The sequence below is a fragment of the Saccopteryx bilineata genome, chromosome 5 (assembly GCF_036850765.1).
Source record: "Saccopteryx bilineata isolate mSacBil1 chromosome 5, mSacBil1_pri_phased_curated, whole genome shotgun sequence".
Classification (NCBI taxonomy): domain Eukaryota; kingdom Metazoa; phylum Chordata; class Mammalia; order Chiroptera; family Emballonuridae; genus Saccopteryx; species Saccopteryx bilineata.
This window is the reverse complement of record NC_089494.1, coordinates 224,376,443-224,388,858: the sequence shown is the minus strand read 5'-3', so window position 1 is coordinate 224,388,858 and position 12,416 is coordinate 224,376,443. Positions and strand designations below refer to the sequence as shown.

General features: G+C 35.4%; 1 non-coding gene across 1 annotated transcript; it reads left to right on the top strand.

Annotated features, from left to right (window-relative positions):
* The first annotated feature begins 4,105 nt into the window (after positions 1-4,105).
* On the top strand, positions 4,106-4,261 carry LOC136306980 (U1 spliceosomal RNA). The gene has a single exon (XR_010725736.1). It is a non-coding gene; the product is annotated as a U1 spliceosomal RNA (small nuclear RNA).
* The last annotated feature ends 8,155 nt before the right edge of the window (positions 4,262-12,416 follow it).

The following is a 12,416-nucleotide window of genomic DNA, read 5'->3' as shown; positions in this document are numbered from 1 at the left end:
AAGACACTACAAAGAAAGAAAATTATAGGCCAATATCCCTGATGAATATAGATGCTAAAACCATCAATATATTTATAATATTGGCCAATCAGATCCAACAATACATTAAAAAGATCATACACCATGATCAAGTAGGATTTATTCTGGGAATGCAAGGTCAGTACAATATTCTCAAATCAATAAATGTGAAACATTACATAAACAAAATAAAGGATAAAAAAAACACATAATTATATCAATAGAGACAAAAATATTTGATAAAATCTAGCAACCATTTATGATAAAAAAAAAAACTTTCATTAATATAAGACTCTTTTACTTGTTTGAGAGGCTGGGGGTGTGACTGGTTTTATTTTCCAATATAGCAATTTCTAAAATTCCTGAGCTCTGTACAGTCACACTAAATGTTTCTTGGCAACTGGCCAGTTCTTTAGTCTACATTTTTCATGTAGAATCTTACCATAAACTGCTAAAAGCAACCCGTTGACATTTTCAACTCTTTTCTTGGACATCTCTTTAAGTCAAGTCCCAAAGTTCATTAGGTATATTATCTGACTTTAAGGTTAAATGTTGCAGTTTTACTAAATGTGAAACTTTATAACACAGGCCATCACCCTTCATATTTCCTGTTGCAGTTTTCTTTTCAAGTGTTTCCAGCCTCCTTTAATGCTGTTCTTACTACTGGCCTGGTGTCAAAATCAATGGATCATATTGTTGTTACAGCAGCACTGCATTTTTAGTACAATTTTTTATTAGCCCACTATAGTTCATAATAATATAGAACAAACAGCCGCAGAACTTCTGCAACAAATCAATAAAAATTTATTTCATACATGAAGGAAATACAGTGTTACCTTAACACATGAGTTTAATTCATTTCATGACTGAGCTCGTGACTCAATTTGCTCATGTGTCAAATCAAATTTCCCCATTTAAATTATTGGGAATGCAATTAATCCATTCTGGCTCCCCAAAAACACACAAATTTTTTGTTTTATATGATTTTTAATAAGAAAATGTACTTTATAAATAACAAATACATATATATATATATGTATACACACATAATAAGAGAGAATCTAAAGAAATAAACTGGTTTATGAAGTGTATTTACCCTCAAGGTCAGGCAAAGATGCTGGCAGAGGGGGAGGATACATTAGCATAATAATGACCTTTTCCAAGCAGGAAGGTAATTAGCAATTTCACAGACAGCTGCCAGTGCCATTTTTAACAATAAAAGTAAGCAAACTCAAAAGACACAAATTTTACAAACTCATTTGGCCAACATTCCACCCCTTTTACTCACTTTGCAATCCACAGCATAGGCATTCCTGTGCAAGGAATTAGGCACATCACACAAACAAATGATAACAACAGCTTAAGTCATACAATTTCAACCAGACTTGCTCCCCTCTCCAACAGTGTCTCTCATATTGTTCAAAAGCTGCATGCCCATCCAACAAGGGAGCTGGTGCCCCCTCTGGTCACAGTCCAAGAGTCAATCCATGTACTTGGGGCCTCAGGCGTCCCTCTCATCCCTGCCATCCTCGCAGCTCATAAGACGCTGCCCCAAGGGGGAGCATGTGGCAATGGCAGCCAACATTTTCACCTCTTCTCCAGAGAACATGCTGCCATCCACCCCTATGCCCCATAATTGTAGCAAATGTACCAGGGGCTCAATAGGTACTCTTTGCTGCTGGGATTTTACCTTCTGGAGTCTTCAGATGGCAACTTCAGCCCCAGTCTCCTCATCCTCAGAAGAGAAGCTGGAAACGCCTGCTCCCACCAATTCAGAGCCACTCCATCAGCACGGCTCCAGCTTAGGCTCCTGCGGCAGCCAGTTCCCCACAATTTCCAGGGCAAACCATAACTCACAAACGTGTAATTCCTTCTCCAGAGACTGCTACATTTCCAGGTGCAACTCATGAAACTGGTTGGCCTCCTTCTCCAGTGCTTGCTCCAGTTCCAGAATCTGCATCTCTTTCTCCTGTGACCATTCCAACTCCTTCCACTCCTCCATGTGCAGGCCTTGGGCAGCCTCTTGCACGGAGCTCTCAGTTTCCTTTCAGAGGGCTGTAAAATTCAGCCAGCCCATGGTCTGCAAAAGGACAGGGGAATCATAACAACAACCAGTCCTCTACCCCACCCTCAAGGTTGGTGGTAGCTCCATACTGATCTGATCCGAATCCTGCCGCAAACCATGCCAAATGTGTGGCCAGTAGTTGCGGCCATTGTGGTCATACACATGCAGGTTCCCATTAGATTCGGGCAGATGGTAAAGAAACAGTGGAACCAAAAAATCGTGGGCCGTTCCTTTATTCAAAACTTGTACTGGCTGATGAACAAATACACACAGGGCTCCCAAAGCCACTCACACATTCTCTGGTTCCACAACCAGAAGAATCTTCTCCAGTTTTTCCTATTATCAAAGGCCCCACCACTCTCACTCACCTCTGGTTCCTCATCTGCACACCTTCTCCCTTCTCCTCTCTGTACAAACTGGCTTCTTCTTCAGCACCCTGCCATCTTGGCTTCTCTCTCTTTCCCTGCCATCTTACCTCCTCCTTCAACACTCTCCATCCTCTCTGCTCTCACTCTGCCATGATGGCTTCTTCTCTTTCTCCTTCTTCTCTCCTTATTAAAACTTTTCTGTGGCTAAAACCTCTCCTCCAGTCCACATTAGGATAACAATGGCCCTTCCCAAGCAGGAAGGTAACCCTCAGTTTATAATCAACTGCCCTGCTCTGAGGGCAAGCACACATGTGGCTGCCCAGTGCCATTTTTAACAATAAAAGTGAGCAAACTCAAAAAACACAAATTTTACACACTTATTGGCCCAACACTGGTGATTCACATATGTGCTAGTGACTGAAAGCAAAATATCCTGTGAGTGACTGCTTGTCTCTCAAATTGCTCATGATTGAAAGTGCTTGTGTGCTAAGGTACCACTGTAATCCTAACAGCAACTGTTCTGATCATGCTTGAGGATCACCTGACTACCAGATGATTTAGCCTGGCCTGACCCAGGCAAACTGGGAAACCTCAGCCCTGCTCCACGTCTCCGTCCTTTATCAGGCTGGCCCAGCTATATCCATAATGGCCCCAATGATTAGAAAGCAAGTGTGAGAATCAACCCAATTGCATAAGCCAAGTTTAATCTTTTTTTTTTTGCTTATTATTAATTTTATATTGATTTTAATTTATTGTGTTTATATAGATTCTAGTGTTCTCCCAAATGCATCTCCCCCTCCCCTGTTTTCCCTTCAACATCCCCCTTGCCTCCTTCCCCCCAACGCCCTCCCCCTTCTCTCCAGGTTTTGCTTTTCTGCTCTCTATAATGCTGTGTTATATGTATATAATTCCAACAATCTCTTTCCCTTCTCTGATCCCATCCTATCATCCCCTTTTCCTCTGTTCGCTTTTCCTCTGGTCCCTTTGATCCCTCCTCTGTCTCTATTCCGTTCCTTAGTTCACATTGTTCTTTGGATTCCTCAGATGAGTGAGTTCATATAATATTTTTCTTTCTCTGCCTGGCTTATTTCACTTAACATAATAGTTCCCAGGTCCATCCATGTTGTTGCAAAAGGTAAGACTTTCTTCTTTTTCATGGCCCCATAGTATTCCATTGTGTATATGTACCACTGCTTTTTATTCCATTCGTCCACTGACGAGCACTTGGGCTGTTTTCAGATCTTGGCTATTATAAACAATGCTGCCAAAAACATGGGGGTGCATTTCTTCTTTTGAATCAGTGATGTGGTGTTCTTGGGATATATTCCTAAGAGTGGGATGGCTTATTTTTAACACATCATTGGCTCAAGCAATTGAAGGCTGCATTCAAAGGTATAAATTGTGTCTGCTCCAATGCCCAGGGGAGAGGATTGTAAAGTCATATGGAAAATCATGTTGGGGGGCAAAGGATCAGGACCATCTTTACAGTCTACCACTTCTAGACCTTCTGACTCCAAACTTCCAAATCATTTACATAAAACCAAAGACATTGTCAGTTACTTTATTTTATATTTTAGTAGAACGGTATAAGTATTTTGCTTTAGATTTTACAATGCTTGTAACTTATTTTGTACATTTAAAGTACCAATTAAAAATACTTACCTGGCAAGGGAGATAAAATGATTGGGTTTTCCCAGGGTGAGGATAATCCATTGCACTTCAGGTGTGCTGGCCCCGGTGATTTCCCCAATGTGGGAAACACAACTGCATAATTTGTGGTAGTGGGGGACTGCATTCACTCTCTCCCCTAAATAAAAATGTTAATTAAAGCAAAAATAATTTTTTTGAGGAGCGTATCTTTTATTGTCTTAGTTTAAAGATGATTTAAGATAGTTAAAGATACTTGCCAAATTTCTTTTTCTTCAGGAACAAATAGTGTTCAGATTGTTTTCATTTGTCAATTAGAACAGTTGTTTCTGTGATTAAATCATATTTAATAACAGGAAGGTTTCCCCTCTTTGTCTTTTACAGATTTTTTTATTTTCTCATACATTAAGTATTTAAAGGAGATTTTATTAATGAGGACCAGGTCAGACTGTATTTTTCCAAAACTATAAATAAGATTAAGTATATTTCCACATGCACAGTACATAATTGTATTTGCTTTTATCAGTCAGGATTTCCCTTCAGAATAAACTGAATTGTTATTGGAAACCCTGAAGGGAATTATAGGTGATAAGAATGGATCATTAGTTGTTACCAAAGCTGTCATAAAAGAAACCTCACTTTTGACATGAGAGCCCACTTTATTTTTTTAAACATATAGTATAAATTTTATGGGAAGCTTTTAGCTTTCTGTGGTCCTTAACTTACCAAAGTGGTCACTAAAAGAAAATGAACTAATATTCAAGGACAGGAATATAATATTTTGGGGTCTTTCAACCTCAGGAGCAAAATCCATTAGTAGCTGTAGATTTTCTCTAAAGCAATGAACTAGTGTATAATCAATTCATGTTAGCTTAACACTATATATCAGGATTGTAGGCCTTGCTGGGTCTGTATTTCTGCTATCTATGACAGCTTGTGCCAGGCTATACATTAAGTCTGAGATGAGACCCAAACTGAAGTCCCAATGGTTATAAAACAATTTTTGTGTCTGACTTCAAACACCTTCTTAATAATCCCTAAACAATAAACATTTTAATCAACGGCTTCCTTGTGGGTGAAACAATTTAATTATTAAAACTTCTGATACTTTGAAAAAATTAATACTAATAGTAGACAATGTATTTACCTAATGATTTCAGTCTCCTTCTGTGTTTCTCTGTCTCTCGGTCTCTCTCTGTTGCTCTTATTTTGTTGTTGTTGTTGAATTGTCAAAAACTAGGTTTTTTTTGGAGTATAAAGACTTTTTTTTTAAGTGAGAGGAGAGAGAGGCTCCCTTATGTGCTCTGACGGGATCCACCTGGTAACCCCTGAGGTCAATGCTCAGACCAACCAAGCTAATCTCAGTGCCCATACTCAAACCAATTGTGCCACTGGCTGAAAAGGGAAGAGAGAGAGAAGGGGGAGAGAACAGATGGTTGCTTCTCATGTTTGTCCTGAATTGGAATCGAACTGGGGACATCTGCACACAGTGCCAACACTCTATCTACAAAGCCAACCAGCCAGGGCCTTTAGTATAGAGACTTTTAGATATTGAAAAGTATTTCACATGGTCTTAATCCAAATAAATTAGACTCTTATGTTATTTAAATAATCTAAAAATATAATGCACAACTCTATAATTTTAAACCTGAATTTTCTACTATATTCACTGATCAGAATGTTTTTCTGTTTTTTTCAAAAATTTTTATATTGTATAGTTTTATTTTTTATGGCTATTAATCCACAATTTTTTTGGTATTATGCAAGGTGACAATATAGTATGTGAGAAAGTTTCTATTATCTTGGAGTCAAAAGTTCTGATTCTCTAACTTTGCATAATCATTTAAGGATCAGGTTCTTTATTTCTCAAATTTGAAGAATAATAATTCCTCTTTTCTCCACCCCAACAATGTCTTATGAGTATAAAATTAACCTCTAATAAGTGAATGTCTTTTATTTGCTATAAGTCTTTCTACAAATTCAAACACTTGAGATATAGAAAAAAAAAAGGAGAGAAATTTTCTTCTTATAATTTCACAAGAAAATACTGTAGCAGAATTTCAAAAAATGCCCTCCAATGCTCTGTTGATGTGAGGTGTACTTTTCAGGGGTCATGGGTCATACTAAACTGGGATTAAAAACCAATGTATTTTTAGCCCGGGTAAAATGACAGAAACTCTTTTTAGCAATAGCAGGTTCTAGAATTGTACTTAAAACATGAAAAAAAAAGGAGGAAAAATATTTTCCTGTCTTCTTAATGCATTGTCATCTCAAGCCTAGACTGAGGCAAGCCTCCAACCCTACCCATCCTTATTTTTTCTCTAACTCTCATACTGGAAAGGAAAATTCAACATATGGAAATGACTTTTATCTCAGTCTGGAACCTAGAGAAGATTAAGTGGGACTCCGTAAAGAATCAGACAAAGTAAAAAACTAAAAATACCATGATGAGAGGGAAAGAAAAGGGATTAAAGGACTGGGTCCTTATAATAACACAGACTGACTTTGTATGAACTGATGATTTGCCTTGGAGGGGAAAGCTCAAGAAATCTTTTGTCTTATATCTTAAATTTATTATCTGTATTTAATGATACAATAATAATAATTTTTAGAAATGATTCTTTCTTTCTCTCTACACATACAAAGGCATAGTGAAGAGGTTACAATATTTTCACTAAATATTATGAATATACAACCACCAAATTCTTTCCTTGTTTTCAGCAGTGGATTCAATGAAGTACTTAAGTTGTAGTCTAGTCAATCAATTTATTAATACATGGTAAAGCAAATGTTATTCTTATGTAAAGAAAGATGTTGCTTAACATCTGATTATGTTTTTATTAAGAAATAATTTATTCTCACATATTAAATGCCTACCAGCTGCCAGACAACAAACTGGGGAAATCAATGACCATAGACATTATACAGTAACTTTAATGAAAGAAACAGTGGAATACAACTTATGTACAATAATTTGAAAAACAAATCAGTAGATGCTATAACAGGGAACAATTCACTCTCTTACCACAACCAGATTGTTCTAAACACATGTACCTATACACGCACACACACGAAACACACACACATTTCATATTTTGAAGTCTCAGATGTTAAACATTTTCATACATCTAATGGGTTCATTATTATACTCCTTTTGTTTAAAGATAAATTATAAATATTAAAATTCGGTGTTTATGTTGTAAAGGAAGTAGATCTCTAAAACATTTTGTCAAAGAAGAATAAAGTGGAAGGAATGACTCTACCCAACATCAAGCTTTATTTCATAACTACAGTAATTAAGACTGTGTGTTATTGGTGGAGGAAGTAAATCAATGGAACTACAGAGAGGACTAAGATTTGTCTCATACAAGGCAAACAACTAATTTTTGACAAAAGCACAAAAGAAATTCCATGGAAGAAAGATACTGTTTGCAACAAATAGTGCAATAATTAGAGATCCATAGGCAAAATAAAGACAATAAATTCAACCTAAATCTTATCTCTCATATATTGATTCAAAATGAACATGGGTTTTAATATAAAATATAAAACTATAAAACTTTTAGGAGAAATTATAGTAGAAAAATTTTAAAACCTATTATTTCGTGAATAATCTGATGACACTAAAAGTATGACCTATAAAATAAAATAATTGGGTTTCAACAAAATTTTAAAATTTTGCTCTATAAGAAACTCTGTTAAAGAATAGTCAAGCTACACCCTGGAAGAAAATATTAGTAAATCACGTATCTGAGTAGACTCATATCAAATATATGAAGAATTCAAAACAACAGTAAAGGACAAACAGTCCAATTAGAAAACAAGTAAAAGATATGAAATGACATTTTATTGAAGAGAATATATGAATGACAGACACATAAAAAGATGACAATATCATTATTAATTTGGAAAACAGATATTAAAGTCATGGTGAGATACTACTTTACAATCACTAACATAACTATGAGAAAAAAGATAGCCAATAACTAGTGTTGGCATAGATGCTAGAGATATTGGACCACTCATGCGCTATTAAAAGGACTTTAAAACAATGCTGCCATTTTGAAAGACAGTTGTGTTGTTTTTTTTTTACAAAACAAATATATTTTTACCATGTGATCTAATAATTACATTCCTTGATATTTAATAAAAGGAGTTGAAAATGTTTCCACAAAATCCTGCACACAGATGTTTATATCAGATTTATTCATAATTGCCAAAGCTCGGAAGCAAACAAGATATGGGTATATTAGTTTTCTAGGGCTTTCATAACAAAGTACCACAGATGGGTTGCCTTAACAGAATTTATTTCTCCATGATTCTGGAGGCCAAAAGTCCAAACGCCAGGTGTTGGCAGGGTTGATTTTTTTCTGAAGTCCTTTCTCTGCTTGTCAATAACCATCTTCTCCATGTGTCTTTATGGGTCTTCCTTCTGTGCATGTTTGTGTCTGAATATTGTCCTATAAAGACACCAGTCAGATTGGTTAGAGTTCTTTAATAACCTCATTTTAACTTAATTATTGCTTTAAAGAAATATCTACTAGTCCAGTGTCTTTTGAGGTCCTAGAGTTAGAACTACAACATGTGAAAATGAGCAGGAAAGCGTAATTTAACTCCTAATAGTAGGTGAATAGATAAGCAAACTGAAGCACATCTGTGCAGTAGAATATTATTCAGCACTAAAAAGAAATGAGCTATCATGAAAAGACATGAAGGCAACAGCTGTATATTACAAAATGTAACTTATAATCTGAAAAGCTACATACTGTATCATTTAACATTGCGGGAGAGGGAGAACAAACTATGGAGATAATCAAGAGATCAGTGTTGGCCAGGATTTGGGGGAGGAGTAAGAATAGGGGAAACACAGATAATTTTAGGGCAGTGAAACTATTCTGTATGATAATATAATGGTAAATATTATATTTCATCATACATTTTTCAATATCCATAAAATGTGTAATAACAAGAGTGAAATTTAATGCAAACTATGGACTTTTTTGTGATATGATGTGTCAATATAGATTCATGATTGTAACGAATGTACCACTTTGGTGCAGGATGTTGATAGCAAGAAAGGCTGTTAGCATTAGTGTTAGAGGGGATATAGGAAATTCTACACTTCCTGATCAATTTTCCTGTAAACCTAACATTGTGTTCAACACTTTGAGTCGTGAGTTTTTTTATGCTCGCTGACCCCTGGGAGTGAGTTTTTTTTTCCAAAAAATGAAAGTTCTAGTTACAATTTTATTAAATTAAAATCATGTTTGTTTGATAGCCAATTTATGGAAACAAGAAGAACATACATTTGCCTTTTTTTTAAATGTTGCCTTACACATTTTTAAAATAAATTGATTGTACTCTGATGGTCAGGAGGCATGAAGACGTACATGAATGTTTATACTACTCAAAGGGTTAAAAATATAGTGTAGTAAAAAAATAGTGACAATTCTAAATACTGACAAGTATATAGAGAAACAAGATCTCATACATTATTGGTAGGAATTTAAAGTGATACAGCCACTGTGGGCAATAGGTTGACAGTTTCTTCAAAAATTGAAAATACACTAATGAATTGACCAACAATCATCTTCTTGGGCATTTATCCCAGGGAAATTAAAACTCATATCTGCATAGAAACCTATACAAGAATGTTCATAGCAATTTTATTTGTACTAGCCAAACTTTGAAAACAACCAAATGTCCTACAGTAAGTGAGCGGATAAACAAATTATAGTATATCCAAACCATGGAATACTGTTATTCCACAATGAAAAAGAACAACTTGGAAGAATTTCAGGAGTATTATGACTGAGTAGGAAAAGAAAACCTCAAGTATCACATAATGTATAATTTCATTATGTAAATTCTTAATATGACTATATATTTCACAAAATAATCTTTAATGTTGCCAAGGATTAAAGATGAATGCGACAGGTGTGTCTATAAAGGGGTAGCATGAGGTAGACCTTTGTGGTGATAAAGAAGTTCTGTATCTTGATTGAAAAATTGGTTATAGAAATCTACACATCTGATAAAATGACATGGAACTATGCACAGACATTGTAATAATGTGACTATCCTGTTTGTATATTGTTGCATAATTATGTAAAATTCAACCCTTGAGGGGAAACCGGGTGAAGAGTACATGCGACCTCTTCGTTCCAAATTTTTGTGAATCTATAATTGTGGCATCCCTTTTTTTTATTATTAATGTTGCATGAGCACTGGAAAATGGTAAATATGTCTTGGCTTAGTACCATGACAACCGCCAGACCTTAAAAGATGCATACTATTTATTTTAATCACTTGTTTAAGCCTTGTCAATTTGCACAGGTAAATAAGATTCCACCTTTTGTTGGTCTTTGTGCTAAAATCTGTTCTTTTTTACACATTTGCTAAAAAGCTTATGTAAATTCAGAATGTAGGTGCTTCAAAATGATTAAATGATGATAATAAAATATCATAATTTTATTCTTGCTGCGATCTGAGATCATCACTGAATTTTTGGCTTGTTCAATGGTTTTGTTTGCATTCCTGGGAGGAATGACTTTGTATTAATGTGTTTTCTAAAAAATTGAACTAATAATTTATTATAAGAAATTAGTTCAAATGATTATAGAGGCTGAGAAGTCTAGACCCAGGAGAGTAGATGGTATAGTTCAGTATGAGTCTGAAGGCCTGAGAATCAGAAGAGCTGATTTTACAGATTCTAGTCTGATTCCAAACTTGCAGGCAGAAGACAAGTTTCCCAGTATGATGACAGACTGAGAGAAAAATAAATTTTAAATCAGCTTTTCATTCTATTCAGGCCTTTAATGGCTTGAATGAGGCTCATCCACATGGATGAGGGTAATATGCTTTACTCAGTCTACAGATTTATGGAAATCTCATCTACTCTCATGGACACACCCAAAAACAATGTTTAATCAAACACTGGGGCACCTTATGGTCCAGTGAAGCTGACACTTAAAATGAACCATTATGGACTTAATCTGCAATGGTCACTGGGAGTATTTTATTTTATTTTTTTCTGCCAATGTAATATATAGAGCACTAGAAAGGATAAGAGGGAAGCAAACACTACACTGATTTCTTTTTATTAAAGGACTCCAGACATCTGTCTTTCTTTTATTTTTTTTTACCAGTTTTATGTGCACCAAAGGCCAAGAAGAATTTTACTTTCTTATGAAAGTGACTCAGAGAGAAATCAGTGTGCTATCCACAATGTAGTATTTACTGCTCTTTACCCAATTTCATTTTCCTGACTCCACTGAATAAGATATCCATTTCTCCTCTTAGCCTTCATAGAAATACAGATCACCATGGTACCCAGTAACGTCAGACAGTCCATAGATAACTATTGACAAATTGGAAGGTAATGGAGGCTGTTTCTGTATTATTGTGGTCACTACTGATTAATTTCCTTGCTAATCTATCAGTGTAAAAAATAGTATCAGAGAAGAGATAACAGCAGGAGTTATTCTCATAATATGCAACAATATAAAGCTGCTTCTCCAAATAATAATTTGTATTTACTTAAGCATTTACTTGTGTTTTTTATTCAACATAACTTATTAATGAAACATTGCCTAAATTCAAGATATTGCAAAGTTCTGCAGGGAAACATAAAGATGAATAAAATAGTTTGTCTTAGGATTTAGTGAGATAAAAATGCATGAAAAAAAACTAGCAATGGGGTTTAAAACTTAAATATCAAGGCATCCTATTCAGTGTGAAGAATGAGATGATGGACAGCAGGTTTGAGTAATTCTTGGCAGTCTAGACAGGTAGCTCAAAAAAGGTCTGAAAATGGCAAAGAGCTTTGTCTATAGTTATTTGAACCAGGAAAATATGTCCAGTCTCTCACTGAGACTGAAAAAAGCACAGCGAACAATGAAGAAATAGATCAATTACTAGAAGTGAAATTTCAGAACAGAACTCAATTTAGAACAATTGAAGTGCATGATGTGAGAGATCAGACATTTGGAATAAGTTTAGAACCCATTTAATAGAAACACAACACTTTGCCCATTAATAACAGGCAATGTGATGCTTAGTCAAAAATGCTGCTGGTGTGAAGGTCCTTAGAAATTACCCATTTTAGTTCATATTTAGTCTTGGGATATGAGCCTTCAGGTGGATATTTGGCCTCTGCTATGAAAAAAGGAAATTGCAAAATCAAGTAACAGCATAGGTCTTATAGAAGAAGCCAGGGTCCTCAGCCTCAGGAAGCTGAAGTTCTACATCCTCAGTTATAGAACTGCTTCAGTAGTAGAAGGGAAAGAGCACAGGCTTTATAGTTGAATGAGCTGGAA